Source organism: Xenopus tropicalis, chromosome 5 (genome assembly GCF_000004195.4).
Source record: "Xenopus tropicalis strain Nigerian chromosome 5, UCB_Xtro_10.0, whole genome shotgun sequence".
NCBI lineage: Eukaryota > Metazoa > Chordata > Amphibia > Anura > Pipidae > Xenopus > Xenopus tropicalis.
Genome location: NC_030681.2, coordinates 153,856,592 through 153,875,465, shown reverse-complemented (window position 1 = coordinate 153,875,465; position 18,874 = coordinate 153,856,592). Strand labels below are relative to the sequence as shown.

The 18,874-nt window shown below is 48.0% G+C and overlaps 2 long non-coding RNA genes across 2 annotated transcripts in view; one reads left to right on the top strand and one right to left on the bottom strand.

Moving 5' to 3' along the window:
• Window positions 1-232: 232 nt before the first annotated feature.
• LOC100486765 overlaps window positions 233-18,874 on the top strand; it is a 32,163-nt gene continuing 13,521 nt past the window's right edge. Inside the window, exon 1 of the long non-coding RNA XR_004222868.1 lies at window positions 233-283. This is a non-coding gene — a long non-coding RNA (uncharacterized LOC100486765). The remainder of the gene's footprint in view (window positions 284-18,874) is intronic.
• On the bottom strand, window positions 1,646-4,136 carry LOC116411118. Its single transcript, XR_004222871.1, has 2 exons — window positions 3,200-4,136; window positions 1,646-2,106 (listed from the first exon to the last, which is right to left on the bottom strand). It is a non-coding gene; the product is annotated as an uncharacterized LOC116411118 (long non-coding RNA).

Sequence of the window (18,874 nt, the reverse complement as noted above, 5' to 3'; positions counted from 1 at the left end):
AATTGAAAGTTCCCCCAATTGACCCCATAGACAGTGCCCCAATTGCCCCATAGACAGATCTATTATGGAAATGTGGTACATTCATTGAACTATCCGGGACAGCGGGATGCGCTATTAAAACCGGGACAGTTCCGTGGAAAGCGGGACAGTTGGGGGGTATGGCCTACCCCATCCACTTTTGGTGATATGAATGTATCATAAAGCACTTTCCCACACAAGGCTTTTTAGCGCGGCGCGAGGGAGGAGCTAGTGCGGGCGCAGAAGAGCGCACTAACAGCCGCAGGTACCTGAGGGGTCCGGGGTTGGCGGGGGCAGCAGGAGCGGGAATGGGGCAGTTAGAGGGGCTCTGGAGGGACTAGAGTAGAAGCCGAGGGGGTGAAAAAGTGTTGTTATACTGGAGTATATACGGGAGTAAAATGCTATTGCTATTTGTGAGATGGGATTCAGCCTGAGAGACTCACACACACACAGGGATGTTTGTTATTTGTTGTTTTTATTGTTTTGTTGTCTTCTGTCAGCGGGGCCCCTGCTGAGCCTCCCACACCAACCCACACAGCAGGGGCCCCGCTGAGCCTCTCAACTTCTTGGTTCTTGTCTCCGCTGAGCCTCTTGATTTTTTTATTTTTTAACTTCCTAACCTATTTTTTTTTGTTTTTTTATAAAAATATTTTTTTTCTAATTTCCTAACCTATTTTTTTTTGTTTTTTTTAATTTTTTTTCTAATTTCCTAACCTTTTTTTTGTTTTTATAAAAATATTTTTTTTCTAATTTCCTAACCTATTTTGTTGTCTTCTGTCAGCGGGGCCCCTGCTGAGCCTCCCACACCAACCCACACAGCAGGGGCCCCGCTGAGCCTCTCAATTTCTTGGTTCTTCTTTTGTTTTGGTTCTTGTCTCCGCTGAGCCTCTTATAAAAATATTTATTTTCTAATTTCCTAACCTATTTTTTTGTTTTTTTTTTTAATAAAATATTTTTTTCTAATTTCCTAACCTATTTTTTTTGTTTTTTTTTATAAAAATATTTTTTTTCTAATTTCCTAACCTATTTTTTTTTGTTTTTTTTATAAAAATATTTTTTTCTAATTTCCTAACCTATTTTTTTTTCTAATTTCCTAACCTATTTTTTTTTTGTTTTTTTTTTATAAAAATATTTTTTTTCTAATTTCCTAACCTATTTTTTTTTTGTTTTCTTCTAATTTCTTAACCTCTTGATTTTTTTTTTTTTTTTTAACTTCCTAACCTATATTTTTTTTTACAAAAATAATTTTTTCTAATTTCCTAACCTATTTTTTTTTGTTTTTTTTTTTTTTATAAAAAATTTTTTTCTAATTTCCTAACCTATTTTTTTTTTGTTTTTTGTTTTTTTATAAAAATATTTTTTTTCTAATTTCCTAACCTATTTTTTTTTTCTAATTTCCTAACCTATTTTTTTTTTTTTTTTATAAAAATATTTTTTTTCTAATTTCCTAACCTATTTTTTTTTGTTTTTCTAATTTCCTAACCTATTTTTTTTTTTTTTTTTATAAAAATATTTTTCTAATTTTCTAACCTATTTTTTGTTTTTTTCTGTTTTTCTTCCTAATCTTTTTTTTTTTCTAATTTCCTAACCTATTTTTTTTTTTTTTTTCTAATTTCCTAATCTAGCCTATTTTTTTTTTTTTTTGTAATTTCCTAACCTAACCTATTAAAGCTCAACGCAATAAGTAGGGATAAAAACACTTGATTCATCCTCAAAGATCTAAAAAAACAAACAAAAAGGACATTATTAGTTTTGGAAACCTTGGAATGGCCGTTTAACATACAGACTGACACAAAGGACAATGATACAAATGATTTTATCTGTCGCACTCCCACACTGGGAAAGGCATACGCATCGCTAAGTCGCCCGTAGATCCCTCACCCGCCGCGCCTTATCATCTATTACTGATGATAAACTAATAATAAGCCCCTCAGTAACTACTGATGCAATGCCTGCAGCCCCCCCGGAACCGCTCAGTAACCTACACACACACCCTGATCCAGCAGCTCATTTACTCACAAACATTTATATCTGTTGTTTCCTACTTACGTAGACTTTTTCCCATTTAGGATATTTTTCTTTTTCAGTCTAAAAAGGAAAAAAAAACAGTTAGTTTTTTATACAAATAAAGCAAACGGTGCCACCAAGTATGAGGCGGCTGCAACTGTTACACGTTTATCTCTACATCTCACTAGATAAATACGAAGGGAAGAGAAAAAGAAAGGGTTGGACTGATGCCGCACAGTATGGATTGAAGAATAACAGTTCAGGGACCCAGGGAGGCTTCTGGGATTTATATTAGGGAGGCACCGAATCCTTTTTAAAAGCTTCGGGCGAATACCGAACTGAACCTGAATCCCAATTTCCATATGAAATTAAGGTAACGGAAGGGTTAAAGAGAACGGCGCACATAGGGCCTGATTCACTAAAGTGCGCCAAAATTTATCGCACGCTTTTTTGCGTTAAAAAAGACGCAAAAAATAGCGTGCGATTCACCATAGTATTATCGCGTGCATTAAGTCGCCACATTGCATGCGTTAATTTTTGCTCTGAAAAGAATACGATCGCATGATTCACAAACAGTAAGGCGCGCAAAATATCGCATTAGGCTGTGCGAAAATTAACACCTACTTCAGGCAGGCGATAATTAGGTGTCAAAAAATAATAGTCGGGGGCAACAATTTTTTTGCCCGCACAACATTTTTGCCGTTTCGTGGATCTTTCGAAAGATTTGCTAATTTTTCACCAAAGAGAACCAGAACACATTCGCTCATCACTAGTGGCTACTATTTATATACACTATTTATAAGCTACTATTCATATGCGGCGACTATTCACGTGCGTTATTTAGCGCATGTACTGCCAAATACCGCTTGAAAATAGTCATCGCGAGTTAAATAACGCATGCAATATCGCGCGTAAAATAGCGCAAGTATGCTTATAGTGAATCGTGCGAAAATTCGCAAAAATTAAGACGCGATAAAAATTTTATCGCACGCTATAAATAACGCACGTTTTATCGCACTTTAGTGAATCGGCCCCATAGTGCGTATTCTTGGCCATAAAGGATCCTGGGAAGCTCATTCCGGCTCATATACACATTAAACATTGTAGAAGTAGAAAAGAATAAAAGCTGCTAAAAGCTGAGAGTGCAGAGACGGGGGTAAATCTGTTATCTCACCTTCTTGCTGTAGCCGAGACGCGTGCAGAGACCCCGCACGCAGTCAAGGACACAGTCAAGGAAACTGTCGCAGAGTCTTGATGCCATTGTTGCAGACGGTCAAAACTGTTGTTATATGGAAGGAAACAGAAACACAGCAATTAGTAAGTAAAAACACAGCGAATAATGGGAGAAAAACCCCGGCAGTGATTATTGGGGGTCAGTCTGTGGGGCATTAGGTTCCCCATATATTTATACATATCCCTGTTTGTTTAATGGAAATAAATGCTTAGATATGGGGCAATGTAGAGCGCAACGTTTCATACTGAAATCTAATTCATAGGAGCGGCCTAAGTATTTAGAGTAAAAAGTATCTTTTCTAGTTAATTAAAACAAATTAGAATTGTAACAGGGAGGAGCCCATAGCAGGGACAACTTACCTCTTCTGCTCTAAAAAGCAATCTGAAGTGTTTCCCCAAGTTGTAACAGTTACGCACACACGGCTGGTATTGTGACATCAGTGTTGCCATGGAAACCCATTGTGACATCATCCTCCTTGGAGTTCAATGACTTAGTTGCAAAGGTTTTGCAATAAGAGTTGACCACATGGGGGGTCTAAAGACCTCAGTGTTGCCATGGGAACCCACTATGACATCACCTGCAGGCTTCCTTGAGCTAAATGCCCTTAGTTGCAAAACAGGGAATTTAATGGTGAAACACCCTTTAGGTGCCTGTGTAAGATGATTGGTCAGGGCCCACCTTAGCGACATTTGAACACATTGTTATGATTCCCTATAGATCTATAATAGCAAATGTATTTCCCCCCCAATCTCGCCTTAAATGGCCTTCAGACTTAGTTTCCATGAGTATCAAGAGAACAAATAGACATTCTGTGCAAAGCTAATCCTAACTGCCCCCAGGTTGCCCCCCCAGTCACTGCTTCATTTCTCCCTAATGGGGGGGGGCTGAAATTCCAAAACAAAAAGCAAAATCGGTAAACAAAACACAAAATATAAAAAACAAAGACCAACTGCAATTTGTGTGGGAATGTCACTTACAAACAGCAATGGGCCCAGTTGCCCCTGTATATACCAGCAGGTCCCTGCTATTACTGGCAGTAACTGTCTCGCCATGGAACCCAATTACACCTGCTGCCATTCTCACAGTATTAACCCCAGGGTGCCCAAACTCTTCACAGTTGGCCACTAGGGGACTGCAGTTTTGGGTTTGAAAAAGTTGGGCGGAGCCACCAACAGTCAATCAGATAAACCCCATTACATTTCATTGGTTTAAATTTAAAATGATGCCATTCTCATACTATTTACGCCAACGTCCCCAAACTTTTCTCAGTTGGTTACTGGGTGATTTTAACTCAGGGTTAGAAAACTGGCCCCCCCCCAGGCCTGTACTGGGTTTCAGGTACAGAGAGGCCCAAACAGCCCCCCCAGCCCAATAAATAGTGACTGTCTGTGGCACCTTACAGCCCCCCTGGCATTCCCAGTACCCAGAGGCACAAACAGCCCCCCCAGCCCAATAAATAGTGACTGTCTGTGGCACCTTACAGCCCCCCTGGCATTCCCAGTACCCAGAGGCACAAACAGCCCCCCAGCCCAATAAATAGTGACTGTCTGTGGCACCTTACAGCCCCCCTGGCATTCCCAGTACCCAGAGGCACAAACAGCCCCCCCAGCCCAATAAATAGTGACTGTCTGTGGCACCTTACAGCCCCCCTGGCATTCCCAGTACCCAGAGGCACAAACAGCCCCCCCAGCCCAATAAATAGTGACTGTCTGTGGCACCTTACAGCCCCCCTGGCATTCCCAGTACCCAGAGGCAAAACAGCCCCCCCAGCCCAATAAATAGTGACTGTCTGTGGCACCTTACAGCCCCCTGGCATTCCCAGTACCCAGGAGGCAACAAACAGCCCCCCAGCCCAATAAATAGTGACTGTCTCTGGCCACCGTGTTTACATCCCCCTGGCATTCCCAGTTACCCAGCAGGCCACAAACCAGCCCCCCCAGACCAATAAATAATGACTGTTCTTGGCGCAACTTACAGCGCCCCCTGGCATTTCCAGTACCCAGAGGCACAAAACAGCCCCCCCCAGCCAATAAATAGTGACGGTCTGTTTTGCCACTTGACAGCCCCCTTTTGGCATTCCCAGTACCCAGAGGCACAAACAGCCCCCCCCAGCCCAATAAATAGGACTGTTCTGTGGCACTTTACAGCCCCCCTGGCATTCCCCAGTACCCAGAGCACAAAACAGCCCCCCCCAGCCCAATAAGATAGTGACTGTCTGCTTGGCACTTTTACAGCCCCCCTGGCATTCCCAGTACCCAGAGGCACAAACAGCCCCCCCCAGCCCAATAAATAGTGGACTGTCTGTGGCAACCTTACAGCCCCCCTGGCATCCCAGTACCCAGAGGCACAAACAGCCCCCCCCCAGCCCAATAAATAGTGGACTGTCTGTGGCACTTACAGCCCCCCTGGCATTTCCCAGTACCCAGAGGCCACAAACAGCCCCCCCAGCCCAATAAATAGTGGACTGTCTGTGGCACCTTACAGCCCCCCTGGCATTTCCAGTACCCAGAGGCACAAACAGCCCCCCACCAGCCCAATAAATAGTGACTGTCTGTGGCACCTTACAGCCCCCCTGGCATTCCCAGTACCCAGAGGCACAAACAGCCCCCCCAGCCCAATAAATAGTGACTGTCTGTGGCACCTTACAGCCCCCCTGGCATTTCCAGTACCCAGAGGCACAAACAGCCCCCCCAGCCCAATAAATAGTGACTGTCTGTGGCACCTTACAGCCCCCCTGGCATTCCCAGTACCCAGAGGCACAAACAGCCCCCCCAGCCCAATAAATAGTGACTGTCTGTGGCACCTTACAGCCCCCCTGGCATTCCCAGTACCCAGAGGCACAAACAGCCCCCCCCAGCCCAATAAATAGTGACTGTCTGTGGCACCTTACAGCCCCCCTGGCATTCCCAGTACCCAGAGGCACAAACAGCCCCCCCAGCCCAATAAATAGTGACTGTCTGTGGCACCTTACAGCCCCCCTGGCATTCCCAGTACCCAGAGGCACACACAGCCCCCCCCAGCCCAATAAATAGTGACTGTCTGTGGCACCTTACAGCCCCCCTGGCATTCCCAGTACCCAGAGGCACAAACAGCCCCCCCAGCCCAATAAATAGTGACTGTCTGTGGCACCTTACAGCCCCCCTGGCATTCCCAGTACCAAGAGGCACAAACAGCCCCCCCCCCAGCCCAATAAATAGTGACTGTCTGTGGCACCTTACAGCCCCCCTGGCATTCCCAGTACCCAGATTCACAAACAGCCCCCTCAGCCCAATAAATAGTGACTGTCTGTGGCACCTTACAGCCCCCCTGGCATTCCCAGTACCCAGAGGCACAAACAGCCCCCCCAGCCCAATAAATAGTGACTGTCTGTGGCACCTTACAGTCCCCCTGGCATTCCCAGTACCCAGAGACACAAACAGCCCCCCCCCCAGCCCAATAAATAGTGACTGTCTGTGGCACCTTACAGCCCCCCTGGCATTCCCAGTACCCAGAGGCACGAACAGCCCCCCCCCAGCCCAATAAATAGTGACTGTCTGTGGCACCTTACAGCCCCCCTGGCATTTCCAGTACCCAGAGGCACAAACAGCCCCCCCAGCCCAATAAATGATGACTGTCTGTGGCACCTTACAGCCCCCCTGGCATTCCCAATACCCAGAGGCACAAACAGCCCCCCCCAGCCCAATAAATAGTGAGTGTCTGTGGCACTTTACAGCCCCCTGGCATTCCCAGTACCCAGAGGCACAAACAGCCCCCCCAGCCCAATAAATAGTGACTGTCTGTGGCACTTTACAGCCCCCCTGGCATTCCCAGTACCCAGAGGCACAAACAGCCCCCCCAGCCCAATAAATAGTGACTGTCTGTGGCACCTTACAGCCCCCCTGGCATTCCCAATACCCAGAGGCACAAACAGCCCCCCCCAGCCCAATAAATAGTGACTGTCTGTGGCACTTTACAGCCCCCCAGGCATTCCCAGTACCCAGAGGAACAAACAGCCCCCCCAGCCCAATTAATAGTGACTGTCTGTGGCACCTTACAGCCCCCCTGGCATTGCCAGTACCCAGAGGCACAAACAGCCCCCCTAGCCCAATAAATAGTGACTGTCTGTGGCACCTTACAGCCCCCCTGGCATTCCCAGTACCCAGAGGCACATTCAGCCCCCCCAGCCCAATAAATAGTGACTGTCTGTGGCACCTTACAGCCCCCCGGGCATTCCCAGTATCCAGAGGCACAAACAGCCCCTCCAGCCCAATAAATAATGACTGTCTGTGGCACCTTACAGCCCCCCGGGCATTCCCAGTACCCAGAGGCACAATCAGCCCCCCCCCCAGCCCAATAAATAGTGACTGTCTGTGGCACCTTACAGCCCCCCGGGCATTCCCAGTATCCAGAGGCACAAACAGCCCCCCCAGCCCTATAAATAGTGACTGTCTGTGGCACCTTACAGCCCCCCGGGCATTCCCAGTATCCAGAGGCACAAACAGCCCCCCCAGCCCAATAAATAGTGACTGTCTGTGGCACCTTACAGCCCCCCTGGCATTCCCAGTACCCAGAGGCACAATTAGCCCCCCCCAGCCCAATTAATAGTGACTGTCTGTGGCACCTTACAGCCCCCCTGGCATTCCCAGTACCCAGAGGCACAAACAGCCCCCCCCCCAGCCCAATAAATAGTGACTGTGTGTGGCACCTTACAGCCCCCCTGGCATTCCCAGTACCCAGAGGTACAAACAGCTCCCCCAGCCCAATAAATAGTGACTGTCTGTGGCACCTTACAGCCCCCCTGGCATTCCCAGTACCCAGAGGCACAAACAGCCCCCCCCCCAGCCCAATAAATAGTGACTGTCTGTGGCACCTTACTGCCCCCCTGGCATTCCCAGTACCCAGAGGCACAAACAACCCCCCCCCAGCCCAATAAATAGTGACTGTCTGTGGCACCTTACAGCCCCCCTGGCATTCCCAGTACCCAGAGGCACAAACCGCCCCCCCCAGCCCAATAAAAGAAAAGAAAAAAAGCAGAGAAATGATGGCATAAACAATACATCACATTGTGCCCTGTGAACTAACGGCTAATGAATGAGCGAGGGGGGAAGTGCCCTGTGAGGTAAACAGGAAGTAGTTACAGAGAATGAATGAGCGAGGGGGGAAGTGCCCTGTGAGGTAACCAGGAAGTAGTTACAGAGAATGAATGAGCGAGGGGGGAAGTGTTCTGTGAGGTAACCAGGAAGTACTACAGTGAATGAATGAGCGAGGGGGGAAGTGCCCTGTGAGGTAACCAGGAAGTACCTACAGCTAATGAATGAGGGAGAGGGGAAGTGCCCTGTGAGGTAACCAGGAAGTACTAACGGCTAATGAATGAGCGAGGGGGGAAGTGCCCTGTGAGGTAACCAGGAAGTAGTTACAGAGAATGAATGAGCGAGGGGGGAAGTGCCCTGTGAGGTAACCAGGAAGTACGTACAGTGAATGAATGAGAGAGAGGGGAAGTGCCCTGTGAGGTAACCAGGAAGTACGTACAGTGAATGAATGAGGGAGGGGGGAAGTGCCCTGTGAGGTAACCAGGAAGTACCTACAGCTAATGAATGAGGGAGAGGGGAAGTGCCCTGTGAGGTAACCAGGAAGTACCTACAGCTAATGAATGAGGGAGAGGGGAAGTGCCCTGTGAGGTAACCAGGAAGTACCTACAGCTAATGAATGAGGGAGAGGGGAAGTGCCCTGTGAGGTAACCAGGAAGTACCTACAGCTAATGAATGAGGGAGAGGGGAAGTGCCCTGTGAGGTAACCAGGAAGTACTAACGGCTAATGAATGAGCGAGGGGGGAAGTGCCCTGTGATGTAACCAGGAAGTACCTACAGCTAATGAATGAGGGAGAGGGGAAGTGCCCTGTGAGGTAACCAGGAAGTACTAACGGCTAATGAATGAGCGAGGGGGGAAGTGCCCTGTGAGGTAACCAGGAAGTACCTACAGCTAATGAATGAGGGAGAGGGGAAGTGCCCTGTGAGGTAACCAGGAAGTACTAACGGCTAATGAATGAGCGAGGGGGGAAGTGCCCTGTGATGTAACCAGGAAGTACGTACAGTGAATGAATGAGCGAGGGGGGAAGTGCCCTGTGAGGTAACCAGGAAGTACAGCAATTTCACATACATAAATGGAGTTTTTAGGTAAAATGTAATACAGACGTTATATACAAACGACAAGTTACCTGGGAATGGCAATTGCTATAAACAAAGCTCAAATAACTGTAACCCAGTGTCTGCCTGATCCAGAGTAAGGGGATAATGTGCAGCCATGTCTGATTTGCCTCAGGGAGGGACAGAAACCTTACTGCGCAACACTGCCTTAAAGTGAGGCTGGCATGGAATCACCTGATTGGAAGAAAGCAGCCCGGCCCCTGCGCCCCAGCAAATAGGAATGCAGACACAGCCTTAATATAAATACACACGGAGCTACTAGTAGCAGCTACTAAAACAGACAATGCTGATCATTTATTGATAAATGTCTCTACGTGTGTTTAGCAGAGGGAATTCTCAGTACTGTCTATGGCAGGGGATTTTCTGGCGTTTAGTAGCCGTGAAAAAGTAGCTGCTACTAAGTAGCTCTGTGTGTCTTCACCCTAAATCTGTTCCTTCCCACATTGCTGTCAATTATACACCCTGGAAAAACAAGCCCTGTCTGTGCAAGTTACACTTTTGTTTCTAATGTTTCCTGTTTATTTACAAGCCCAGCACTGAGGAGTCTGACGGATAAATACAAGAGAAATGTCCCATCCGGACAGGATTATAATGATGTTTTTCTACTGCTGGGCACAGACAGACTGGGAGAATGTGGGGGGCAGAGCTGGAACCAGTAGAGAAGCCCCTCTATGTACCCAAGCTGGGTAAGTGACTCTCCCCTTATATTCAGCTACGCCCTGTTCTGCTCAATAGGATGATGTGGCCCTATGTGGGGCGGCTTTGGCTAGCTGGGCTCAGGGCCAGGGGACTAACTATAGGGGGGCCCAGAAGGTACAGGGGGCCCCATCAGGTCCTAATTAAGGAACAATTTGAATAAATGTTGGTAAAACCGGCCAACCTCTTGACATTTAAGGAGGCCCTAAAACGACTTTGCTGTGGGGGGGCCCAGTAACATCTAGTTATGCCACTGCTCAGGACTGTGGCACAGTTGGCACAGAGCAAACAAGATTGCCAGAACATTGTGCTCCTTAGTGCCGGTGGGCACACAGCAAAACTGCCCAACAATAAGCAGCTGACAGTGGGAGGAGCATTGTGGCCCCCGGTAAATGCAGTTTGTCAGTTTTTATGATCCAGGGCCAGTCATTCTAATCGGCCCCTGCGAATAAGAGCCATGTGGCATATGGAAGGTGTTTGGATCAGTGGTTCCACAACAGGGAGAATTTCCAGCAGCTGCTTTGGGCAACAATTCCCATGAACCCCTCCTAGCTGGCAGCAGATAGATAAGTATGCTGGGAGTTGTAGTTCTGTAAAATCATTCCCTGCACCAGTCAGTGACAAGGTCATACCTGGGGGGGGGGGTTATTAGGCCCATGAGGTTGTACTTGAGAGGAGTATTAGGCCCATGAGGTCGTACCTGGGGGGGGGGGGGGGTATTAGGCCTATGAGGTTGTACCTGGGGGTGGGGTATTAGGCCTATGAGGTTGTACCTGGGGGGGTATGAGGCCCATGAGGTCATACCTGGGGGTGGGGTATTAGGCCTATGAGGTTGTACCTGGGGGGGTATTAGGCCCATAAGGTTGTACCTGGGGGGGTATTAGGCCCACGATGTTGTACCTGGGGGGTATTAGGCCCACGATGTTGTACCTGGGGGGGTATTAGGCCCACGAGGTTGTACCTGGGGGGGTATTAGGCCCATGAGATTGTACCTGGGGGGGTATTAGGCCCATGAGATTGTACCTGGGGGGGTATTAGGCCCATGAGATTGTACCTGGGGGGGTATTAGGCCCATGAGATTGTACCTGGGGGGGGTATTAGGCCTATGAGGTTGTACCTGGGGGGGTATTAGGCCCATGAGGTTGTACCTGGGGGGGTATTAGGCCCATGAGATTGTACCTGGGGGGTATTAGGCCCATGAGATTGTACCTGGGGGGGTATTAGGCCCATGAGATTGTACCTGGGGGGGGTATTAAGCCCATGAGATTGTACCTGGGGGGTATTAAGCCCATGAGGTTGTACCTGGGGGGGTATTAGGCCCATTAAGTTGTACCTGGGAGAGGGGTATTAGGCCCACAAGGGCATCGAGAAGATCCCACTAGAGAAGCAAATAGATACCAGTAATTGCAGCTGCACTGCAGCACATCAACAGGCAGAGGGCAGTCAAGAGATAAGTAAGAAGAGCAACTCGAACGAGTTTTTTCAACGGTTTCAAGGAGTTGGGCGAGTCCAAGGTGCCATATTGGATCACCCATAATGCTGCCTGGGAAAGGGGCCGTATTATTAACAACGTCACTCACCAAAATGGCTGCTCTACATAGATCAGCCTCATTCTCCATCGTACATTCAGAAAAGCAGGTTAGGGCAATACTTCCTACAGATGTGTATTATATCTCTATGTAAGTACCCCATGCCCAGCTGTACCTCACTCAGCCAGCAGGGAGTTGCAGGGAGTGGGGCAGGAGGGGTAGGACTCATTCCTATACAGAGTGATAAGCAGCTATGGGGGAAGCACTGCTGGGGGTACCGGGGGCATATCTCTAGTTTCATGGGTTTGGAACAGAAAGTAGGCTCCCCCTAATATCTCCCCTTAGCTGTCAGTTCCGACCCCCCCATACTGTAATATCTCCCCCAGCTGTCAGTTCCGACCCCTCCATACTGTAATATCTCCCCCAGCTGTCAGTTCCGACCCCCCATACTGTAATATCTTCCCTTAGCTGTCAGTTCCGACCCCCCCATACTGTAATATGTCCCCCAGCTGTCAGTTCTGACCCCTCCATACTGTAATATCTCCCCTCAGCTGTCAGTTCCGACCCCCCATACTGTAATATCTTCCCTTAGCTGTCAGTTCCGACCCCCCCATACTGTAATATCTCCCCCAGCTGTCAGTTCCGACCCCCCCATACTGTAATATCTCCCCCAGCTGTCAGTTCCGACCCCCCATACTGTAATCTCCCCCCCAGCTGTTAGTTCCCACCCCCCCATACTGTAATATCTCCCCCAGCTGTCAGTTCCAACCCCCCCATACTGTACCTGTGTCTCCAGATCCCTGTTGCTCCCTTCAGTTGCCTGTCCGGCTGGGGCATCGTGGGTGGAATCTCCATTGGCCAATGGCTGCAGTTCGGTGCCCAGCTCAGTGCCATTCTCCCCAGCACCCATCCTTACCTCTCACTGCCCAGCGCCTCCCCGCTCCCAGAATTTATAGCGGCCAGGTGATGGTGACGGGAACATGTCTGGGTGTCACGTGGGGGTAATATTCAGGGGTGGAAAGAGAAACAGCAGACTTAATGTAAAGGCAGGCGGAATTCACTGCAGAAAACCCAGTTTCACCCAGTTTCTATCCGTTCTATGGGAATTTTAGAAGCAAATTTAAATAATGAGCTCTGACTTTCACTCATTGATAAATAAACTTCTAAAAAAATCCCATAGGAATGAATAGAACATGGGTGAGTTCTTATGTATTAAAAACTAATCTCACACGTGGATGAATCTGCCCCTCAGTGTCAGTGCTATGTACACACAAGGTTTCCCCTGACACAGTGTTTGCCTGGCAGTAATAACCTTGTCTCCACTTCATCAAATTCTCCTGTAAAGGCAGATTGTAAATAAACATATAAGATTACTTGCTGTAGCTGAACCTTTATTACCTGTAAAGGTGCCCATACACTGTACCATCCGCTCATTTGGCAAGGCCGCCAAGCAAGCGCATCTTCTCCCGATATGCCCACCTACGGGGTATAGGCGCCGCCGGTTAGGGGGCCACATCAACTGGCCAATGCAGCCCCTGATCCAACAGAACAATCAAAACTACCCAATCGAGATCTGGTTAATGGGGGGGGGAAGGCCCATCGGGGGGGCCCATACACGGGCAGATATCTGTCTAATGGAGCAGTATTGCATCTTAAACAGTACAATATCCATCAATAAACAATACATACCCCCCCAGTGAAAAAACTGAACAAAAGGATATGAAGGCAGATACTCTGGATGAGAGAATCCCCCAACGTTTCCGCTCAAACGCCTTTATCAAGGGAGCTCTAGTGTCCATAGTGTAGTACAAACCCTGTATAGCGCCAAAAAATTACCACACAAGCGCGCGTTCTCCTCTGCTCGAGTACCGTGACGTCACTTCCGCATACATCACTTCCGCAAACATTCTATTTGATGTTTTGGTATGAGGCCATATTTTGCTGTATTTATTTATTTATATGGCACTTGAGCACTTTAGTCACATGATCACTTGTTCTATTATGAAATGAAGGCTTACTATAGAGAATGTTTATATATGCTTATTATATACGTATGCGTGAACATACTGCTTTGGAAGTATAATGCACTTATAAAAAAGGTCCGAGTTAAGTAAATTGGTTGCTAAGCAACACTTTCATATATATATGTGTTTACGCGTAGGGTGCGTGCGTTTTTACGCATATATATTGCGTGCATTATTCCGCTTGCGCGATTACGCATATACACATGCATGTGCAAAAATACGTGTATATGCAGTGTATAGGGCGCAACATCGCGGAAGCAAATAGAATGATAGCGGAAGTGATGTATGCGGAAGTGACGTCACGGTACTCGAGCAGAGGAGAAAGCGCGCTTGTGCGGTAATTTTTTGGCGCCATACAGGGTTTGTACTACACTATGGACTCTAGAGCTCCCTTGATAAAGGCGTTTGAGCGGAAACGTTGGGGGATTCTCTCATCCAGAGTATCTGCCTTCATATCCTTTTGTTCGGTTTTTTCACTGGGGGGTATGTATTGTTTATTGATGGATATTGTTCTGTTTAAGATGCAATATTTTGGCTGCATAAATAAATAAAAATGTTTTTTTTACTATAATACCTCCCTGGGAAAGTGTTTTCTGGTGTGCAGGGTTTGTTTGGGGTTTTATTGGGATATATAATCCTCTAATGGGGGCATTGTTGAAACCCTAGCACCTGGATATTTCATATATTCTATATACTTATTCTTTTTGATTGTTTCTAAAGGGCAAGAATATCTTAGCCCGGAGTGCCCTCCAGTATCCTAAATAAAGGAGCGGTATTGGCAGCTGTAGACGTTCCATGCTATAGGGGGCGATACTGCGGCAGAAATAACATCAGAGCCTACTCTATTCACTAAACTGAGATCTCCCGTTATCACCTCTTATCACTTTCACATTATGTTCTGTTTCCCATGAGCCAATAAGGTCTCGCACCAGAATTATCCCCAAATCACGGGCAGATTTACTCCTATCAGCACCCAGATAGCGCCATTCTGTGAAATACTGCTGCAAACTGTATAGTGGGGGGGGGGGGGTGTGGTGCCATATAATGGGGCCAACTTTAGTGAGTTGTTTGGGGAAGAATTATATTTATAACTATTATTACTGAACGTATTGGTAATATAAAGTGAGGATAATTGCCCATGATTAAATATAATAATGCACTGATATACTGCTCATTGTAATTATACTAATGTACAATAAAAAAGCTGATATTCCAACCAAGCAAAGATGGGATGAACTTTTATTTCCTGGGCAAGGCATTTGGGGAGTGTGGCTACAAAGTGGGCGGGGTCATTTATTTATTTATTTTTCAAATGTTAGTAGGTATTTATTAGTTTTGTCTTTGCAACGGCACCAACAAAAATCCCCAATATTGTAGTGGAAATAGAGCTGAACTAAACGGGTCTAGTGAATGGGGGCTCAGCTGAGAGCAGGGATAGGGGCAAATCAGTGGTGTAAGTCGGTGGGCCAGCAGCAGAACCAGGGGGAATTACAGGACTACTACTACTAAATCTGTAATACTGCCCCTGGCTCAGCTGGCGTTTTACCTGCCAATGGCAACCATGGTGTCGTGCGTTATATCTCCTGATTTATTTGTCCTTTCTGAGTCTGCCATGATACGGAGCTGCCACAGTGCGTAATGAAACCCACAATATGAAGGCCACAATATGCCATAAACTGATTGGGGCCACCGTGTCCGTCTTCTGGCGCACTTTGTGCATCTTATGCTTTTCAGGTGTAGTTTTGTAAAATGGGCTTTTTGTTTGGGGCGTGGCCATAAAGTGGGTGTGGCCTGAACATTTTTGACCACGCTACACGTGGCAGATGTTTTTGTCCCTCTTTCTGCTTTTTAAATGTTGGGAGGTTTGAATTATGGGGCAAAGGCTGGGGCACTAAATATGCACAGTAACAACATTTCCGTGTTTCCCATGTGCCCGCGGCCTCGGTGCCAACGTGCTGAGTGCGATGCAACAGCTCAGAGGGAACAGGGACTGGGGTTCGACTCCCTGTCCTTGTCCCGAGTCAGGAACTGTGCAAAGTTTGGGAACCCTGGTTTTAATAGTGTCAGAATGGCAGCAGTTTCCATTTCCATTCCACTGAAAGTCATTTTTTGACTAAAAGTTGAATTGTGATTGGCGATTAGTGGGTGTGCCTATGCCCGGAATGGCAATCTGGCAAATGCCAGGGGGGCTGTAAGGTGCCATAGACAGTCACTATTTATTAGGCTGGGGGGCTGTTTGTGCCTCTGGGTACTGGGAATGCCAGGGGGGCTGTAAAGTGCCACAGACAGTCACTATTTATTAGGCTGGGGGGGCTGTTTGTTCCTCTGGGTACTGGGAATGCCAGCGGGGCTGTAAGGTGCCATAGACAGTCACTATTTATTGGGCTGGGGGGGCTGTTTGTGCCTCTGGGTACTGGGAATGCCAGGGGGGCTGTAAGGTGCCACAGACAGTCACTATTTATTGGGCTGGGGGGGGCTTTTTGTGCCTCTGGGTACTGGGAATGCCAGGGGGGCTGTAAGGTGCCACAGACAGTCACTATTTATTGGGCTGGGGGGCTGTTTGTGCATCTGGGTACTGGGAATGCCAGGGGGGCTGTAAGGTGCCATAGACAGTCACTATTTATTAGGCTGGGGGGCTGTTTGTGCCTCTGGGTACTGGGAATGCCAGGGGGGCTGTAAGGTGCCACAGACAGTCACTATTTATTAGGCTGGGGGGGCTGTTTGTTCCTCTGGGTACTGGGAATGCCAGGGGGGCTGTAAGGTGCCACAGACAGTCACTATTTATTGGGCTGGGGGGGGCTGCTTGTGCCTCTGGGTACTGGGAATGCCAGGGGGGCTGTAAGGTGTCATAGACAGTCACTATTTATTGGGCTGGGGGGGGCTGTTTGTGCCTCTGGGTACTGGGAATGCCAGGGGGCTGCTGTAAGGTGCCATAGACAGTCACTATTTATTAGGCTGGGGGGGCTGTTTGTTCCTCTGGGTACTGGGAATGCCAGCGGGGCTGTAAGGTGCCATAGACAGTCACTATTTATTGGGCTGGGGGTGCTGTTTGTGCCTCTGGGTACTGGGAATGCCAGGGGGGCTGTAAGGTGTCATAGACAGTCACTATTTATTGGGCTGGGGGGTGGCTGTTTGTGCCTCTGGGTACTGGGAATGCCAGGGGGCTGCTGTAAGGTGCCATAGACAGTCACTATTTATTGGGCTGGGGGGGGCTGTTTGTGCCTCTGGGTACTGGGAATGCCAGGGGGGCTGTAAGGTGCCACAGACAGTCACTATTTATTGGGCTGGGGGGCTGTTTGTGCATCTGGGTACTGGGAATGCCAGGGGGGCTGTAAGGTGCCATAGACAGTCACTATTTATTAGGCTGGGGGGCTGTTTGTGCCTCTGGGTACTGGGAATGCCAGGGGGGCTGTAAGGTGCCACAGACAGTCACTATTTATTAGGCTGGGGGGGCTGTTTGTTCCTCTGGGTACTGGGAATGCCAGGGGGGCTGTAAGGTGCCACAGACAGTCACTATTTATTGGGCTGGGGGGGGCTGCTTGTGCCTCTGGGTACTGGGAATGCCAGGGGGGCTGTAAGGTGCCATAGACAGTCACTATTTATTGGGCTGGGGGGGGCTGTTTGTGCCTCTGGGTACTGGGAATGCCAGGACGCTGCTGTAAGGTGCCATAGACAGTCACTATTTATTGGGCTGGGGGGGGCTGTTTGTGCCTCTGGGTACTGGGAATGCCAGGGGGGCTGTAAGGTGCCACAGACAGTCACTATTTATTGGGCTGGGGGGGCTGTTTGTGCCTCTGGGTACTGGGAATGCCAGGGGGGCTGTAAGATGCCACAGACAGTCACTATTTATTGGGCTGGGGGGTGGCTGTTTGTGCCTCTGGGTACTGGGAATGCCAGGGGGGCTGTAAGGTGCCACAGACAGTCACTATTTATTGGGCTGGGGGGGCTGTTTGTGCCTCTGGGTACTGGGAATGCCAGGGGGGCTGTAAGGTGCCACAGACAGTCACTATTTATTGGGCTGGGGGGGCTGTTTGGGCCTCTCTGTACCTGAAACCCAGTACAGGCCTGGGGGGGGCCAGTTTTCTAACCCTGAGTTAAAATCACCCCGTAACCAACTGAGAAAAGTTTGGCGACGTTGGCATAAATAGTATGAGAATGGCATCATTTTAAATTTAAACCAATGAAATGTAATGGGGTTTATCTGATTGACTGTTGGTGGCTCCGCCCAACATTTTCAAACCCAAAACTGCAGTCCCCTAGTGGCCAACTGTGAAGAGTTTGGGCACCCTGGGGTTAATACTGTGAGAATGGCAGCAGGTGTAATTGGGTTCCATGGCGAGACAGTTACTGCCAGTAATAGCAGGGACCTGCTGGTATATACAGGGGCAACTGGGCCCATTGCTGTTTGTAAGTGACATTCCCACACAAATTGCAGTTGGTCTTTGTTTTTTATATTTTGTGTTTTGTTTACCGATTTTGCTTTTTGTTTTGGAATTTCAGCTCCTCCCCCATTAGGGAGAAATGAAGCAGTGACTGGGGGGGCAACCTGGGGGCAGTTAGGATTAGCTTTGCACAGAATGTCTATTTGTTCTCTTGATACTCATGGAAACTAAGTCTGAAGGCCATTTAAGGCGAGATTGGGGGGGAAATACATTTGCTATTATAGATCTATAGGGAATCATAACAATGTGTTCAAATGTCGCTAAGGTGGGCCCTGACCAATCATCTTACACAGGCACCTAAAGGGTGTTTCACCATTAAATTCCCTGTTTTGCAACTAAGGGCATTTAGCTCAAGGAAGCCTGCAGGTGATGTCATAGTGGGTTCCCATGGCAACACTGAGGTCTTTAGACCCCCCATGTGGTCAACTCTTATCAGAAAACCTTTGCAACTAAGTCATTGAACTCCAAGGAGGATGATGTCACAATGGGTTTCCATGGCAACACTGATGTCACAATACCAGCCGTGTGTGCGTAACTGTTACAACTTGGGGAAACACTTCAGATTGCTTTTTAGAGCAGAAGAGGTAAGTTGTCCCTGCTATGGGCTCCTCCCTGTTCCAATTCTAATTTGTTTTAATTAACTAGAAAAGATACTTTTTACTCTAAATACTTAGGCCGCTCCTATGAATTAGATTTCAGTATGAAACGTTGCGCTCTACATTGCCCCATATCTAAGCATTTA